The sequence below is a fragment of the Adiantum capillus-veneris genome, chromosome 1, assembly GCF_014529385.1.
Source record: "Adiantum capillus-veneris isolate H3 chromosome 1, ASM1452938v2, whole genome shotgun sequence".
NCBI classification, from domain to species: domain Eukaryota; kingdom Viridiplantae; phylum Streptophyta; class Polypodiopsida; order Polypodiales; family Pteridaceae; genus Adiantum; species Adiantum capillus-veneris.
The window spans coordinates 118,324,993-118,341,988 of record NC_140931.1 but is presented as its reverse complement, the minus strand read 5'-3'; the positions used below and the strand labels follow the sequence as shown (position 1 = coordinate 118,341,988).

At 42.7% G+C, this 16,996-nt stretch overlaps 1 pseudogene; it reads right to left on the bottom strand.

Annotated features, from left to right (window-relative positions):
* Window positions 1-12,296: 12,296 nt before the first annotated feature.
* Window positions 12,297-12,793, bottom strand: LOC147465414 (uncharacterized; annotated as a pseudogene).
* Between the last annotated feature and the right edge of the window lie 4,203 nt (window positions 12,794-16,996).

The following is a 16,996-nucleotide window of genomic DNA, read 5'->3' as shown; positions in this document are numbered from 1 at the left end:
GGCCGACCATGATTCAAGATGCAGCAGAATTCGTAAAAAGGTGTGATGAATTTCAACGCACTAAGGTACCAGTTAAAAGAGACGAAATGCCTTTAAGGCCAATGATGAGTGCTCGAGCATTCGCCAAATGGGGATTGGACTTTGTTGGTCCTATCACTCCACCAGCGTATCGTTCACAAGCACAATATATCATAGTGGCCACGGATTACATGACCAAATGGGTGGAAGCAAAAGCCACAACGAAAGCAGACGCTTTACCACGGCACAATTCTTATATGAATATGTGTTTACACGTTATGGCCTTCTAATCGAACTGGTGAGTGATAGAGGGACACACTTTGTAAATGAAGTTATCCAACATCTCTTAAATGACTTTATGGTAATTCATCGCAAATCTGCACCCTATCATCCACAAGCCAATGGCCAAGCGGAAGCGACCAACAAAATATTGTGCACAGTTCTTACGAAACTGGTTAGTGAAACAAGAACAAATTGGGATCAGATGCTCTATTCGGCATTGTGGGCTTATCGAGTTGCATATAAAACAACACTCAATGCTACACCATTTAATATGGTATATGGGTTAAATGCAATATTGCCTATTGACTTTTTGATCCCCACACTAAGGGTAGCCACACAATTGGACTGGACGGGGCATGAACTTTCAGAACGGTTAGAGGACCTTGAAAAATTAGATGAGTTACGACTCAATGCTGTAGCAGCCATATATGCAAAAAAAAGACAACAGAAAGAGTTTTTTGACAAACATGTCAAGAACAAGGACTTTAAAACGGGCGACTATGTCTTAGTATACACCCTTAAACAGTATGCCAAAAAGCTAAAGAAAAGGGGAATGGGGCCTTATTTGATCCAAGAAATATCGTCCAGTGGAGCAGTAAAACTGTCGACAATAGATGGAAAAGAAATGCGGAACTGGATTAGTGGGTGTCGTTTAAAAAAATATCATCTACCTTTAACACCAGAAATGTTGTTTCAATTGCATTATGGAAAAGCCTATAGACAGGAACAACAAAGAATTCAGGACCAGGCACAACAAGAAGCCAAGGAACGGATTGCTAAACGAAAGTAGTTTCTCAGGACAATAAACATGGTCACCCCAATGATGACTGACGTATATCCTCTTTCGACATCCCAAACAAACGAAGCGGATATACAAAGCGAAGAATTAGCAAAGACCATGATAGACTTTAGGGCTCAGGACGATAGCATCATTGACGACTTGGAAGATACGTGGTGTAGTCCTTACATAAAAGCTTATGAAGGCACAAAACAAGTTGAAATCTATGCATTGCTTGACACTGGAGCAAAAATGAGTGTCATCAGCTTTGAGCTCTTTTAGAAACTTGGACCAATGAGGACGATCCCAGAGACACACCGGTTGAAAGTAGCATCGGGTGATGAGGTGACCACGGTGTGGTCTGTTATAATACCAATCACAGTGCAGGCACACCAGTACACTACAAAATTCCATGTACTGCCACCAAGTAAATCAGCAACGCCGTGTATCTTAGCAGTGTCATGGATGAAAGCTAACAGGGTATTCATTGATTTGGATACTAATGAAGCACTGTTCCGAAATGACAACTTTTCAGAACCCTTCTTATCATATAACCAATACATGTCAAGGAGGAAACAGGAGTCAATACAACCGCAAGGATATGCCCAACAACAAACAGAGTTTACAAGTCCAGCAACGTCTTATCAAAAATCAACAACCATGCAGGGAACCAGGCAAGTTTGGGTACGGCGTAGAGATCTGGCCGAGGCACAATTACATCAAAAGAGGAAATACAAAGTTTGGATAAGGCAAGACAGTCTAATTCCTATCAAAAAGGGAGCAGAAGAACAGACAAACACCAAAAGCCAGCAAAACTTCAAAGAACCACAACCAGTCGGTCGATTACGCAACGGACTATATTGGTATGGCGGCCAAAATTGCCAATTCAAAACAGGCCAACAACACAAGAAGGGAGGCCAAAGATGACCATCGAGCAGTTATCTACAACTGTCAATGTCAAGCCACATCATGCAAACAGCACGAGGAAACAAGCAGAATCAACAACAAAAACTACAAGGATTTATAAGACCCAAGTCATCAAAGGAGAAAGAAAAAATGTTCCACCAGAAAATGCAACAAAATATACGACAATATCGACTTCAAAGGATCCACATACGCCAATTCAAAACCAGTGGAAAACAATCAAACAAAGAGCGCCAGATTTACAACTACTCCTTGCAAAGAAAATCTGCCAGGCAACTCAAGCTACCACAGGAAACCTCAACGACAAATGCCAATAAGCGAATCGCTTATACCTTCCTCTTACACTGCATAAATTCTTTCTACATGTATTGACTGCACATGCATATAGGGCTATATTACAAGGCCTGCATTAGCACGAGTTCACACCCATGCATAGCACATACCCTTGACGATACCCTGTCGTCCGGGAGGACTCCAACTAGGAGGGGGGGAGGCATTCCAAATGCGGACTCATGACTCATGACTCATGTCATATATTAGAGGGCAATGTTTATGAGCAAATTTTCAACCATTTTTGCGTTTTATTGTGTGATTTTGGGAAAAAGAATATGCCCTCGTAATTAATCAGAATTGGGGACCAAATCATCATACATGAGCCCCTAGAGATGTGTATAGACTATAAAGAGAGTCAAATTTGGCCAAAAAACGTCAAAAAACAACAAAAAATAGGCCAAGGTTGACGATTATGAGTGAGAATGTACATAGACGAGAAAAAAGTGAGCTACAAAGTGTTTTGCTTTTCATTGGTATTTTTATAGGTTAGAATTGCTATTTTCGGGTTATTTTGGGATTTATTTGCTTTATTTTAGCCATTTTCTAGCAAAAAATATAGAAAAAAATCCGTAATCTAGATGGAAACACAAAAGAAGAGACGCCCGATCGGAGCAAGGTAAAGAAGACATAGAAAAAATAGGGACTGCAAAGGTGACAGGGCAAAATGACCACCGTCATGAAGGGACCTTCAACATGAGAAATCTACAAAAATTATAGAACTGGAGCAACCGAGGTCCAAATCAGGACATTTGCGAGCCTAAACCTCATCTCGCAAAAAGTTATGGCCACAGGTAAAAGATGGAAAAATTTTGTGTCGGAGTCTCGATTACATATAGAGAGGCTAGGTTAGAAATCTCTCATTTGAGCCATTTTCCATTGTGAGAGAGAGAGAGCTCCCTACAATAGTTGAGACTTCCAGAAGCTCATCCATCGCGCACGGTCACCAGATCGACATCAGATATGAGAGGTACGCTCGTCAACACTGACTCTAAGTGTTGTTTACTTCAGTTAGTCGCAAAACCTCGCTAGCATCACAATCACAACCTGTGCACACATATGATAGACCGGTTGTTAGGGAGAACTAGAGGCCACCAAATGGAACCAAAATTGAAAGGCACAATGCCTATAGCTTAGGGATCAAGCCTATGACCTCGAAAAGCGTGAAGGAAGCCGCTCAAAAAACCCTAATTTCACAGGACCTGCAAAAGGGCAATTGAACCAAGGTGATCGGAAATGAGCCAAAACTCATAGACAGCAAGCCAATAACCTCGACAAACCAACTGAAGGGTTAGACCATGAAAAAGTTCGTCAAAACGGAGCCTAAAGTCCCTATCTGACAAAAACTGCACAAAGCGTCACGATACTCTAACGGGCCGACCAAATGACAAAATGACACCAAATTTAACAAGGTACATCCAAAAGAGGTCAACTACGAGATGGAATGTGTCCACTCAGGAAAAAAGCTCTTCCACTAGGGTAAATGCCAGCAACAGGCCAGAAAGATGTCCAAATGGTCGTTTTTGGTGTTGTAAACACCAAAACAACAACCGACTGCTTTGATGGAAGGTCAAAAGGAAATAAAAGACAGCCGGAGTCATACAATGACCACAAGGAACGGCGACCATCACCTAAGTGGTCTACTTCGACTCCAGGACCAGCTAAGTGCTGCAAACAGGGAGTACACTCTTCTAAATTCATTAAAACTTGATGTGTGTGTCTAGGAGAGCCTATTAACACCATTGTGGTCAACTAACATTTTTTTTTTAAAAAAAAAGCTGGTAAAAATGACTAAGTACTAGTCTATCGCGATAGACTTTAATTTACAATTAGACAAGTAAAATTTTGATTTTGGCTTCATGAGGGGTTCTAACAAGGAATATTAACCACCATTATCAAATCAAAGTGCAAAAGGGATCTCTTTTGGCCAAATAACCTAGTCTATCGCGATAGACTTGCTACTACAATATTTGGGGGAAAGACTTTTCAAAATTTTCACAAAACAGACTTGGGAAAGCACATGAATGCAGTACACCAAATTTGGTGACAGGATGGACTCATATGGCAAGCCGAGAAAGACATGACAACAACTCAGAGTCAGAACAGGACATCTCAAGGGCAGACAATTAAAATTCACATGTGAGAGGTCAAGAAACCCTACATCAACTTGGAGAAGGCAGACAGATGATCATAGAGCCAAAAAATGACAAATTGACACTGAGTACCAGTCTATCGCGATAGACTAAGCAGAGGGATACTAGGCCATCTAACCAAAAATTTGAATTAACAGTTGGATTCAGCATGATGCAAGAAGACTACCCACTAAGTTTGAGCCCAAAACAACACAAAATGAAGGAGATAGACCAACATCTCCTTGGAAAGAATCTGGAAAAATGGGAGTTGATCCAAAAAGGGGTCACTTGACATTCATTTGAGGTGAAAATGGGATCAGATCATGTGCAAGGTATGAGAAACCAATTGGTGGAGGCACAACTGCAAAATAGGACCCTTGTCAAAAGATGGCTAGTCTATCGCGATAGACTGAGCAAAAGTTGCAAATGAAATGATTTTCAGTTTGGGATTATAGAGTGACCTTACATGCCCTATGCCCTATGAAGCCGTCAGAGTCGCACAATGGAAGAGCTTGTCTATCTGCTAACATTTTACCTTAACTCATATTGGGACTAAGAAGGCTCATCTAGATGCATGATTAAGTGGTAATCAATTTAGAAGAGAAGTACTATGTTTGTACATTAACTGTTAATTGTGAATACAGGATCCATGGATGCTTCTCCAAGGAAAAGAAAAGGCAAGAACCTGGCAACGGAAGGTGCAATACCCTATGCACTTCTACCCAATTCACTAAAGCCAGCGGCCACCTGGATACCTGCAGACGTGCAACAGGCAGCAGCCTTTCAGATCTATCAAGGTTCATATGTGGATGACAAAAGAAATTTAGTGGATACAGTGATGATCCCCAAAGAGGCAGAAAATTACTTGAAAAGATCACCGCAAAGGTCAGGGCTCAAAAAAGTTGGCTTGTGGAACTTTGTATCACTACCACCAGTAGGGATAGATTTCAAGAGGGTACAACACCTAATTGAGACTATCCAAGAAGATGGAACTTGCAGAGTGGCAGGCATGGATAATGAAGTGATGGGGATCCAGATCACCAAAGAAATCATCAAGGAGGCATTGAAATTGTCTGATCAAGAAGCCAACATGAGAGAAATAAGGAAAAACCTCACAATCTACTTGAAAAAGTCCAAACTACCATCTTTCGAACTCATAGCAAACCCAGAAGTAAGAGAACTGACACAGATCTACAGTCAGTGTTTGTTGAGCTACAGCAAAAGACCGCCAAGATACACTACACCACACGAGAGCATCTCAACCACACTGACATGGGCTATGGGAATGACCCATGAGTTCTATATAGATCACGCATCATATCTGTTTGAAGAAGTGACAAAGCTAAGGCAGGACAAGCCAAATTACATTGCAGGAGGAGAAGTCCTCACCAGAAACCAGATGTGTCAGGCTATGTGCAGACAAGAGATGACACAGCTCACCCCATTGCTCATGTAGGGGACATACCTCTAAATACGAAGAGTGGGAAATCAAAGTACTTAGCAGATGTACTTCATGTCCCAAACATTACAAAGAATCTTGTTTCTGTTGGACAAATGGTTGAGCAGGGTTTGCAGGTTCGCTTCAATCCGAATGGTTGTTATGTAGAAGATTTCCTGAATGGCTGTAAGCTGATCACAGAGGGCAAATGTGTGGGCAGAATGTTTGCGTTCAATGTAGACATGCCTGAGGTAAAAGCTGCATTATTTGCACAGGGCACAGGTGTTGTGGCTGATGTTGACATTTGGCACAAACGCATTGGCCATGTCAATGAGCAGAGATTGCGCAGCATGCAATCAAAACAGATTGTAAAAGGTTTGCCCAAATTCAAGGTGGATGGTATGCATAAAGTGTGTGCAGCATGCCAGTTTGGAAAACAGTCAAAGGGCTCATTTCCACATGAGCGCAATGTATGTAAAAAGCCACTTGAGGTGGTGCACACAGATGTTTGGGGTCCAACCGATACTGCAAGTATACATGGCTGCAGGTATTATGTCTCTTTCATCGATGACCATACAAGGAAAGTATGGGTCTACTTCATGCGTAACAAAAGTGAAGTGTTTGGTCACTTTCAGGACTTCAAAGTCATGATTGAGAAGGAGACAAATATGCAAATCAAGACATTGAGGTCAGATGGAGGGGGAGAGTACTTCTCCAATGATTTTTCAGATTTTCTACGAATGCATGGTATACGCAGGCAGTTTACATGCAGATATACTCCACAGCAGAATGGGGTCGCAGAAAGGAAAAACAGGCACATTGCAGAGGTTGCACGTGCATTGATGAATGAGAAGAACATGCCTCATCATTTCTGGGCTGAAGCTGTAAATACAGCTGTGTACATTATGAACAGGACACCTACAGCTGCGGTGCATGATGTAACACCTGAGGAAAAGTTTACAGGTACAAAGCCTGATTTGGCACACTTGAAAGTGTTTGGCTGCATAGCTTACGTGCATGTACCAAATGAGTTGCGTAGGAAATTGGATCCTAAAGCAGAGAAATGTATTCTTGTGGGATATTCCCTTGAACAAAAGGGGTACAGGTGCTTTGTAGTGCTTTATGTTGGCTGTAGGTGTATGTTCGGGGAGTTGGGCAAAAAGTTCTATCATTCCTCAGCTTAGGCGGTGTGTTGACTAAGTGGATAAGGTTATTAGGATGATCCAAGAGCCATTGATGCCTCCACTTTGGCTGGCTGTCTACTATTCTATTTTGCTGTTCCCGATCCTGTAATTCTCCTTCAAACACTGGCACTTGTTCTTGTTTTGCGAGCTGTCGTTGATGTGTTAGAGTTTCGTATTTCAGCAGAGCATAGGGTAACATAGGGACATTCCATTCCTCCCGTAGCTCTGCTGTTGTTTTGCCTGATGTGGAGAGCCCTTGTAGCATCTTCTTTTCTAGTTGCATTGCCTTGTACCATATCATCTCTGATTGTTTTTCCATTTGCTCGGCCAGCCTCTGCTCTTCCAATCTCGTGTCTGAATCTTCGTCTATTTCTTGGTCTTTGGAGTCAGTTTGATCAGTCTATGTATCTGGGGCTTCTTGATCATCCGATTCTCCCTCGTAGTCATCTTGACCCCCATATACTTCGGCGAGTCCAGCCAAATCCATGGCTGCTTGCTCCAGGTGCACTCGTACCTGTCCTTGGTGTTGCCTTGCAGTTTGAAGACTTGCGATTTGCGCAGCCATTGTTCTACTATTGATTTGGAGAGCTTGAAATTCCATCTCTTTTTGAGCTGCAGACTCCTCTAACTGTTTTACCCTGATGTGCAAGTTTTCATTTTCTTCCCTGAGTGATTTGGAAACAATGCTTTCCATTTCACTGTCAGGAGCTGGTCCTTGTTGCTGTTCACTTTGTAAGTCTGAAATTTGCCTTTGTAGTTGATCCTCTGCGCTAAGCGCACTTTCGGCTATCATTAAGCATTGTTTTCTTTCCAACTCCAGCTCCCTCTTCAGTGGAGCCACTTCTTCTTGTGGGTGGACTACCGGTGTTGTTGGTAGCGACGTTTTTTGTTTCTTAGCTCGTTCGATTTCCCTTGCTTGTATATTTGTTACTGCCCTCAAATCTTTGACTTCAATTTGTAAGTCATCGATGACGACTTGCAAACTTTTGACTGTCTCCAGTGCATCTCGCTTTTCTTTTTCCAACTTATGGATGTGTTCATCTCTGTTACTGACATCTTCAAGGAATACGTTGATTGTATCTTCACAAATGGCATTGAAATCTTCAAACTCCTGTAAATTGTCTTTGAGGAGATTTACCGTGCTTTTGAGCCCCAAGATCTTAGCATCTCTGATGCTGATCAATTTTAGAGTGTCATCTCTTTGCTCCTGCAGTCTCATAACTTCTTGATGGGTTTTTTCTAACTTCGTTTTGTTGGACCTGTTCTGATCAGCTAACCATTGACTGTGCAGTCTTGTTCGGTTTAGTATTGTTTCCATTGAGTGCAAATCTTCATCTATAGTAGCTTCCAGCTCAATTTCTTGAGAGGAGGAAGCTTTATATTTTGTCTAATCCACCTCCTTTTGCTTGCCTTTATCAATTTGTGATATGGTTCCAGTGTTTGGGTGACCATCTGTTCTTTCTTTCTTCTCTCTTTCTTCACTGGGTGGTGTATGAATTCTCTCATCACGATGTGAGCTTTTTGAATGCAAAGGAGAGTCAGCAGGTGGGGTAGATTGCCTCTCACTTGTCTCTGGCCTTGGAGATGGCGGTGGTGTTTCCTGATCTCGTGAAGTTGGCCTCAACTGATCTCTCAAAGTTTGGAGATCCTCCTCTTCTAGTAACAATTCTGGTTCGTCCCTAGCATTTCTTTCTTGGATGTACCTCTTGAACCAGTCCAACTCAAAAGCTGGGTTGTTTTTATTCTTCGTTCTCAGTGTGTAAGTGCTACTAGAAGGTTTCCAAGTGGTGCCTACATCGCCTCGTAGAGATCTCTCTAGAGCAAATCCATCTAGCATCCTTTCCATTTTTGCTATCTTCTGCAACCTGGTGTTGTTTTCCATTTCCGCTTTCCGCTTCTTTAGTCGGACATCTTCCTCTAGTTCTTCTTTCTTCTTCCATATTTTCTTGTGTACTTCTTGTTACTCTTTCCAGCCTGCGTCCTCCAATGGTGTTAATAGAGGCCGGTACTTTCCTATGTGATCTGTCTTCGATATTCTCTTTTAACACCAACCAGTCGTTTTGATGGGGAGCAATTGGCAGCTGATCTACCGCACCTATGGCCTGGTATATTTTGCACATATCTCTAAACCACTCTCCACGAGATGTCATGTGATTAGAGGCACCTGAATCCACATACCAAACATCATCTTGGGTGGAATTCTCTGCAGTCATTGTATTCATTACATGCTGCATAACAAACATGCGCTCGTTTTTGCTGTCATCTGCATCTCTGCTAGTAGATGCATAGTTGCCCTGTTCTCTCTTTCCACTTGCTTTTCCCTTTGGACAGTCACGTGACATGTGACCTCTTTCACCACAAGTCCAACATTCTTTGCCATCTGGAGTATGTTGCTGCCTGCTTGATCCTGCACCACGACCTCTTTGACTCCCCCTGCCTTGAGACTGGTTTCCCCTGCCACCTGTATTGTTTTGATTTGATTGACCTTCCAGAAATTGGCCCCTGCAACCCCTTGGGCCTCGACCACGACCTCTACCTCTACCTCTGTTGGAGTTAGAATAGAAGGCCTGTTCAGAATTATTTCTGCCATGAGAAGATGTGTCAAGGTTCTTCTCCTCCAGAATAAGCATAGAAATCAAATCTTGGAACACGGGGATGTCGTCTCTTGTATTCATGGAAGACCTGAAATGTACATACTCATCTCCTAGACCATCCAAGCATGCACGGACAATGTCATCATCTTCCACTGAGACTTTAATAGATCCAAGAGCTTCAATGATACTCTTGATCTTCAAAGCATAATCATTGATGGAGAGGTTGTTCCTCTTAACCTGATTTAGCTCCGACTTTAGTTGAAGCTTCCTGGCCTTGGTGTTCACCTCGAACATTGTGCCTAAGTTTTTCCATGCAATGGCGAGGGTTTTAGCATCCTGTCGATAGCCCATCATGCCATCTGTGATGCTCATAGAAAGCCAATACATCACTTTGCTCTGGCCTTGTTGCCAGTCCCTCAAAGCTTTCCTTTGTTCTGTTGTAGCATTTGCCTCTGGAATCTTTGGTTCCTTTTCATTGTCTCCTTCTACATAGTCCCAATAACCTTTTCCTTTTAGGAAATTTGTTATTCTGAACTTCCATGCAGGGTAGTTATTTTTCTCAAGCTTCTCAGTAACAATTTGACTGAAACCGTCAGACATCTTGAAGCACTAAGACAAAATAGCTGCAATCTGCAAAAACCTGCAAATCTGCTGAACCTGCTATCGTGGTACCTGTAACGCTTTCTACACTCAACGAGTGTCCACAATCAAGCTTACATACAACCACTGTACTTGTACAGTAAATCTCTGTATACTGCACTTTGGAGACCTGTTCAGAAACTTGCTCTTGCTCTCTTAGCCTCTCTTGCCTGCACCAGGCTCTGATACCATGTAAAGAATGAGGATGCAAGAGAGATACACAAGACAAGCACAAAGCACACAGAGATGGAAAGCTTCTTCTTCTTCTTCACAGAAAAGAGAGTACAAAATGACTAAGTGCTAAAGCTAAAAAGAAGCACATATGTACATGCGGTCACTAAGTGTGAACTCGCTAGAAGTGTACTAGGCTGGCACTATAAGTGTAGTCCAGCTGTAGAATCACTGGCAGAGATCCTCCGTGTCGGTCACCTAACGCGCCAGTGAGTAAATGCCGTAAGCGGCCAAGACCCGTAGTGGATGCCAACTCAAGGTGTAGAGCTCGACATCTCAACAAGTTGGACTTCAGAGTATATGAATACCGAAAGAAGCATCTCAGAGCTGTCATACGATCTAAGTGGGCCACCTACAAAGCCAGTATTGTATGCCTATTTCAGACGGCTAATGTTTCTGCCAAGCTACCATCTCCAAACCTTCGAAGAAGCATTTTACATAGGCTTCTTCATGTACAAGTCCAAAATTTTTGGCCCATTAATGGCAAGCGAGTCTATGCGATATGATGCGTTTCTACATCAAATCAACCAAGAAGGACGACAACGACACTGAAGACAAAGACGATCATGTCGTGGTAGACATGAATTAGGAGGGGGGGAGTGTTGGAGCCCCATTTGTCCAACTGTTGTAATGAGGCGATCTTGTAAAGCATATCAAATTCCCATTTTATGTCAAAGGCGTCTTATCATTTTGATCCATTCGTTTGGGTCATGTAAAGATTAATCAGTTAGTGAGGACTCAGATTTGTTCCCACTTTGTAATAATGAGTAAGAGAACCCCATGTACATTTTTGAGCTAAGGTGACTAAAGTATAAAAGTCACCTTAGAACCATTTTTGAATAACATTGTTTTTGAATATTAATCATGTGTCGTACGAGTTTGAGAGATAGAGAGAGAGAGAGAGAGAGAGAGAGAGAGAGAGAGAGAGAGAGAGAGAGAGAGAGAGAGAGAGAGAGAGAGAGAGAGAGAGAGAGAGAGAGAGTCTTATCCTCTTCTCTACGCGCTTCTCCCTCACCAGATTCACGACGTGACTACACCATTGCGGTAGTCTCTTCGAGAGCTACGCGCCCACGCCACGCATTCACATTTTCGAGCTGGTCGCGATCGATCCTTCCTCGAGGTTGTTTTGCTTGTAAGTAGCGTAAACAGTGTCTGTTTTCAACAATCAAGTGCTTTATGGAATGAGAAAGAGATTAGCTACACATAGATACTCATGAACTTAAGTTTCGCCCACTTTTGGATTATGACCTGTTAGTCTATCGCGACTATATTCGAGATAACTAGGGTTCAAATCTGGTGAGATTAGACTTATAGGTAAGTATATCCTAGTGAGAGGATGGTGCCTAGAAGGTTTGATGCGATTCCGAGTTCATTGGAAGTGTAAACGGTGTTGTGAGTGGTTAGGGATAGAGTGGGTTGCATTCTACCAGGGTTAGTGATTGATGCATCATAAAAGTGCGTATGTGTAGATTGGTCTCAGCCTGACAAGCTAACGAAATTGCCTACGTGCACCTACGGGTTAGTCGTGTCATCGGATGATAAGTATGTTGTCTGTGTCGTGCTTGTGAGTATGAACAGGGGAGTAGTTATGCCCTAAAACACACGACTTCCCTGTATCCCACATCCCCAATCCTTTTAAGTCCTGGTTATACATGTCCTGATCCGTCTCTTCTTCCAACAGCTCAAAAACCCCATTTAACCCAGCCTTGGGCATCAGCCCTTCGTTAGCTTCTAAGTCATGCATGTTCACGCACACTGGCAATTCCCCATTGTCTGATCCGCAGGGTCCACCTGACGCTCCTTATCATCAGTTTCACTTAAGTAGCCCGCAATCTTCCCCTTTGGCTCGCAGGCCATCATTTCCCCATCCCAAGGGGCTTCACACTCATTGCATCCACCGAAATCCAGCAAACCTTCCTCATGATATGCATCTCCATATGTAGGAAACATCTCCTCAAGTTTCCTTGTCATTTGTTCCTCATCTATTTCATCCTCGCAAAACAAAACATCATCCCCTTCTGTTTCTTCTTCACTCTCGACGCGTCAGCATTTCTCTCTTCCTTCGCAATCGCTAACTCAGCGGCCCACTTATCTTGCATCATAGCAACCTTCTCAAAAAGCCAGGTTATCCCCTGCTCTTGTCGATAGAGCTCATCCTCCAACATCGCTTTCTTCCTTTCAAGTTCCTTCATTGTTCTCTTACTTTCCAATCGCATCGCACCTACATCACGAGATATGGCCATGCTCATGGAGAAAACACCACGATCTTGGGTGGACAGACACTTACCACTTGATCTCAACACGTCAGATCACTTGCTTACACAAGAGCATCTACATGGACTTAGGGAGTTGCGTTTTTGGACAACTATATTGTTTTTGCAATAAGAAGGCAGTGCTCAGCTTTTCAATCCTAAATCTTGCCTTCCACACCAGTTCGCCTTGCCGAATTTTAGATCATCAGATATCAACCATACTTCCATTGCTACTTTCTCTATTTTCAGCCCTCTAGGGGCTCTGACATTGATTCCACACCATCCCTACACCCTCTACACTGTTAAGGACCCTGCCAAGAGCATGCGATCATGCTGAAAATCAATGGACATAAGCGTTTTTATCACCTCGCAATCGCGTTTTTGGGTGGACAGGAGCCTTTTCACTTGTGTTTTTCACATAGGATGAAGTTATCTCCAACCACGACACCATCTCGTAGTGGTTTGTTCCTCTCAATGACTATTGTAGTACACAGTATCTTTGTTATTGGGAGCCAATCCTTCACCTGAATACAAGTTAGCCGACTTCACAACACTTTGAGCAAGTACTTCAAATGGGACGTGCGAGACAAGATATGGAGAACAAGCCCGTGAGGATGGGCGCTTTTGTATTGATTCCAAAAAAGATGATTACAAAAAGGGACGGAGGCCCCTCCGGCGCCTCTGAAGACTGAGTTAACCTAACTCCAACCTAATATGGACAGATGGATTTATAGATGTGAGGATTGCCATCTCAGCTCCGATTGAACAACCGGCCCCCTCTCAACTACCCCAGCAGGATGCGTCCGGATCACCAAGAGTGGAGTACTACTCCCTTATAAGTCCTTCAATTTGGGGCACTCAGATATACCGCCCAAGCCCCAAGGCTTTGGGATAGAAATCCCTCTCAAGAATCACCTGTCGGCCCCATCTAGGAGCCACGGTTCCAAAAACTGTGAAAAACACCGAAACGGCCCCGCGGGCACTTCCCTGGCCGATTTGGACCACGTGACCCTGGGGACCCGGCCACGGCCCAAGCGGGGCTCTCACTTTGCAAAATGCCATTCAAGGGCTCCCAGAGCCATGGTGGTCTCATGGGAGCAACATGACCGATTTGTCACACGGAGGCCCGCGGGGAGTGCGGCAGCGGAGAGGGGCAAATTCCACCGAAATGGGGCACCTTGGACCCGGGTCCCTCCCGGGTGTGGAGGCATGGTAGCCCACTCACGTGGAGATGGAGGGTGGACCACCAAGGCACGCGGAAGGGAACCCTACACAACAACTTCACACTCAACCATTAGCTAACTACCCCATACTAGTTTTCCTTGGATAGAGAGCGAGAGAAGGAGGCAAGGGTTTCTATACTTCCTACAACGCTGCAACCCGTTGTTGTTTGTGATGGCTAGTACTCCATTACACTTGGTGGGATGCTTCAAAATTCCTTGTCCTTAACGACTGATGGAAAGTAAGTTTTGATCGAAGACAGTATTCACGTTTTATTCCATTTGGCAAGATCATTGAACCCAAGCTCATCCAACACCAAGCTATCTGGACAGGGTCGTAGGAGGGGGACATGATAGAGGTGCTTTAGAGATATAGACGACATCCCTCACTTATTTATTTCTTGCCCTTCTAATCAAGGAGTCTTTACCACTCTAGTTAAAGTTCTATGTTTCCATGTCGAATTGGAAACAATTACTGCTAGGAGACTTTGGTGAGTTCCTTTGGATTATTTGGCGACAAAGAAACTGCATGATTTTTTAGGAGCTTGGCCACACTCCCAAGTCTGAGAATCTTGTTTTTTGAGGTTCATTTGCAGAACATTTCTCGCACCCACAATGAAGTCACTAGATACAAAAACAAGAAGGTCAAGCTCTCAGATTTTGAGCGGTTCTGTAAGAAGCAGGAATATAAAGATGAGGATGCCCTCTACACAAAGACTACATGGGAGGCAAAAGTGAACATCGAGATTGCTCACCTAGAATCTCAAATCCAAGAAGGCAAGTACATGTTAGGGCAAGTTAAAGCAAAGATTGATTCCCTTGCTTGAGGATGTATGGTGACTGTTGGTTTAAGTTGCCTGTTAAGGTCTTTTTTGTGATCTCCACCCATTCCATTGGGGCTGTCGTTGTAATTTTTTGGCCTTTCCAATATAATTCTCCTCGTTGTTATGGTAGTAAAAGATAATATTTTTAAAATATTATGTCCATAAGTTCATCTTCACTCCTCTCACGAAGGTTATATTAGCGATAACGAAATTGCATAATATAATTGAATCGAGGGTCGTTATCCATTCACATTCACATTTCAACATTGCATGACTCTTATTGTTATGCTTGTCTTCATTCTAATTGCATAATTAAATCGAGGACCGTTATCCATTCACATTGCAACATGGCATGGTTCTCATTGTTATACTTGTCTTCGTTTTAATTGTTGATATTATTTATTCTGATGATCAAGGATTTCTCTGTGTGTGTGTGTGTGTGTGTGTGTGTGTGTGTGTGTGTGTGTGCACGCACGGGCATGCATGCCATTATGTGTACATGCATGTCCAAACACACACACCTTAAACACGTGAAACAAGTTGTTGCGTGGAAAGGGAAGAATTGGAGCTTTGAGCGAGAAGGTTAGACTTCTCCTTTTGAGCCACATACCCAAGCAGGAAGTAATCCCCTCAATGCTTACGATTGAGGTCTACAACTATGAGGAAAAGGCCCAAAACTCTTCTAATTTTTGTAAGCCAAAAGCTTTCGAGAGACTCTTCTTTCAAAGCAAGGACATTATGAGTAATAGCTTGGATATTTGCAACGATGCTTATGCAACTAATCCTCCTCATGCTCTGTCCAATGTTAATTCCAAGCCAAACCCCAAATAGAGAAGTTATCATAATGTTAAATAATATAAATGTCATCATTTTGGTCAATTTGCATACCAGCAACAATAACCATAAACACTCTAATAACAAAAATCACGACATCCAAAATAAGCCCGCATATATCAATATAATAGAACATGAACATCAATTGAAGTTGACATTGAAGCAAATCAAGGTTTATGACCAAAGCGACAATGGGTAATCACAATCAGATTTCACCAAGTAACTCTATCTCCCCTCACTATTTTTTTTATGTAATAACTAAGGGGACTAGTGCCTGGCCTTATGCAACCAACCATCTCCTCTCATAGGTGCCCCTAGCCATCCATATCTTTAGGAGACCCCTAAACTTAGCAATGAGTAGCCTTGCTTGGGACATTGTTCGACCCTTTCTATCATTCTCTTGACATTACTCCGCCCCTAAAGAAGAGTTTTCATCCTTGAAAACATCAATGAAAAGACTTCGCTTAAGAATATCAATGTTTTCCCAATCTAAACTTGCATCGGGTCTACTAGTCCATTTCGCAAATATCAAACCTAGTATTGATACATGTGTAGCAAAGACTAAATGTTGTAAAAATGGATGGTTGTAATCAAAGTTACAACAGGAACCTCTAAAGAGGCTATCCCTTTGGCCAAAAGAAATATCTGCTTAGATCTTACACTAATAGAAGAGTCTACTTTAAACGAGATTCTCAGAATGAGCAAAATTTATTGCTCCTAATCTTGAAGCAATTTCTTTTGAAAACTTGGAATTCTTACATACTAATGCAAATTGGTCAAGCGAATTTGAAAACTTGGAATTCTTACATACTAATGCAAACTTGGAATTCTTACATACTAATGCAAATTGGTCAAGCGATTGATAAGCATTTGGACTTGCCTCTACCACATAAAAAGTTTTGGCACCTTGTGACTGAGCCCATGGGTACATTTACTCTTCACATAGCGGAGTCAATCCCAAAAGTGGTGTTGTTCTTTGTAAAAGAAAAGAAGTGGAGTGCTAGGGTAAAGGTGGTCTGTCTAACCTTGGGGGCTAGGCACATGTCAATGTTCAATCACCCACATCTTGTGAATGAGCCCATGGGTACATTTACTCTCCACACATAGCGGAGTCAATCCCAAAAGTGGTGTTGTTCTTTGTAAAAGAAAAGAAGCCAATGTGGAGTGCTAGGCTAAAGGTGGTCTGCCTAACCTTGGGGGCTAGGCACATGTCAATGTTCGACCACCCACATCTATATGTTGTCCCCTTATTTTTTAATAACCAAAGTAAAAGAAAAGAAGTGCATGTGGAGTTATGGGGTAAAGGTGGTATGCCT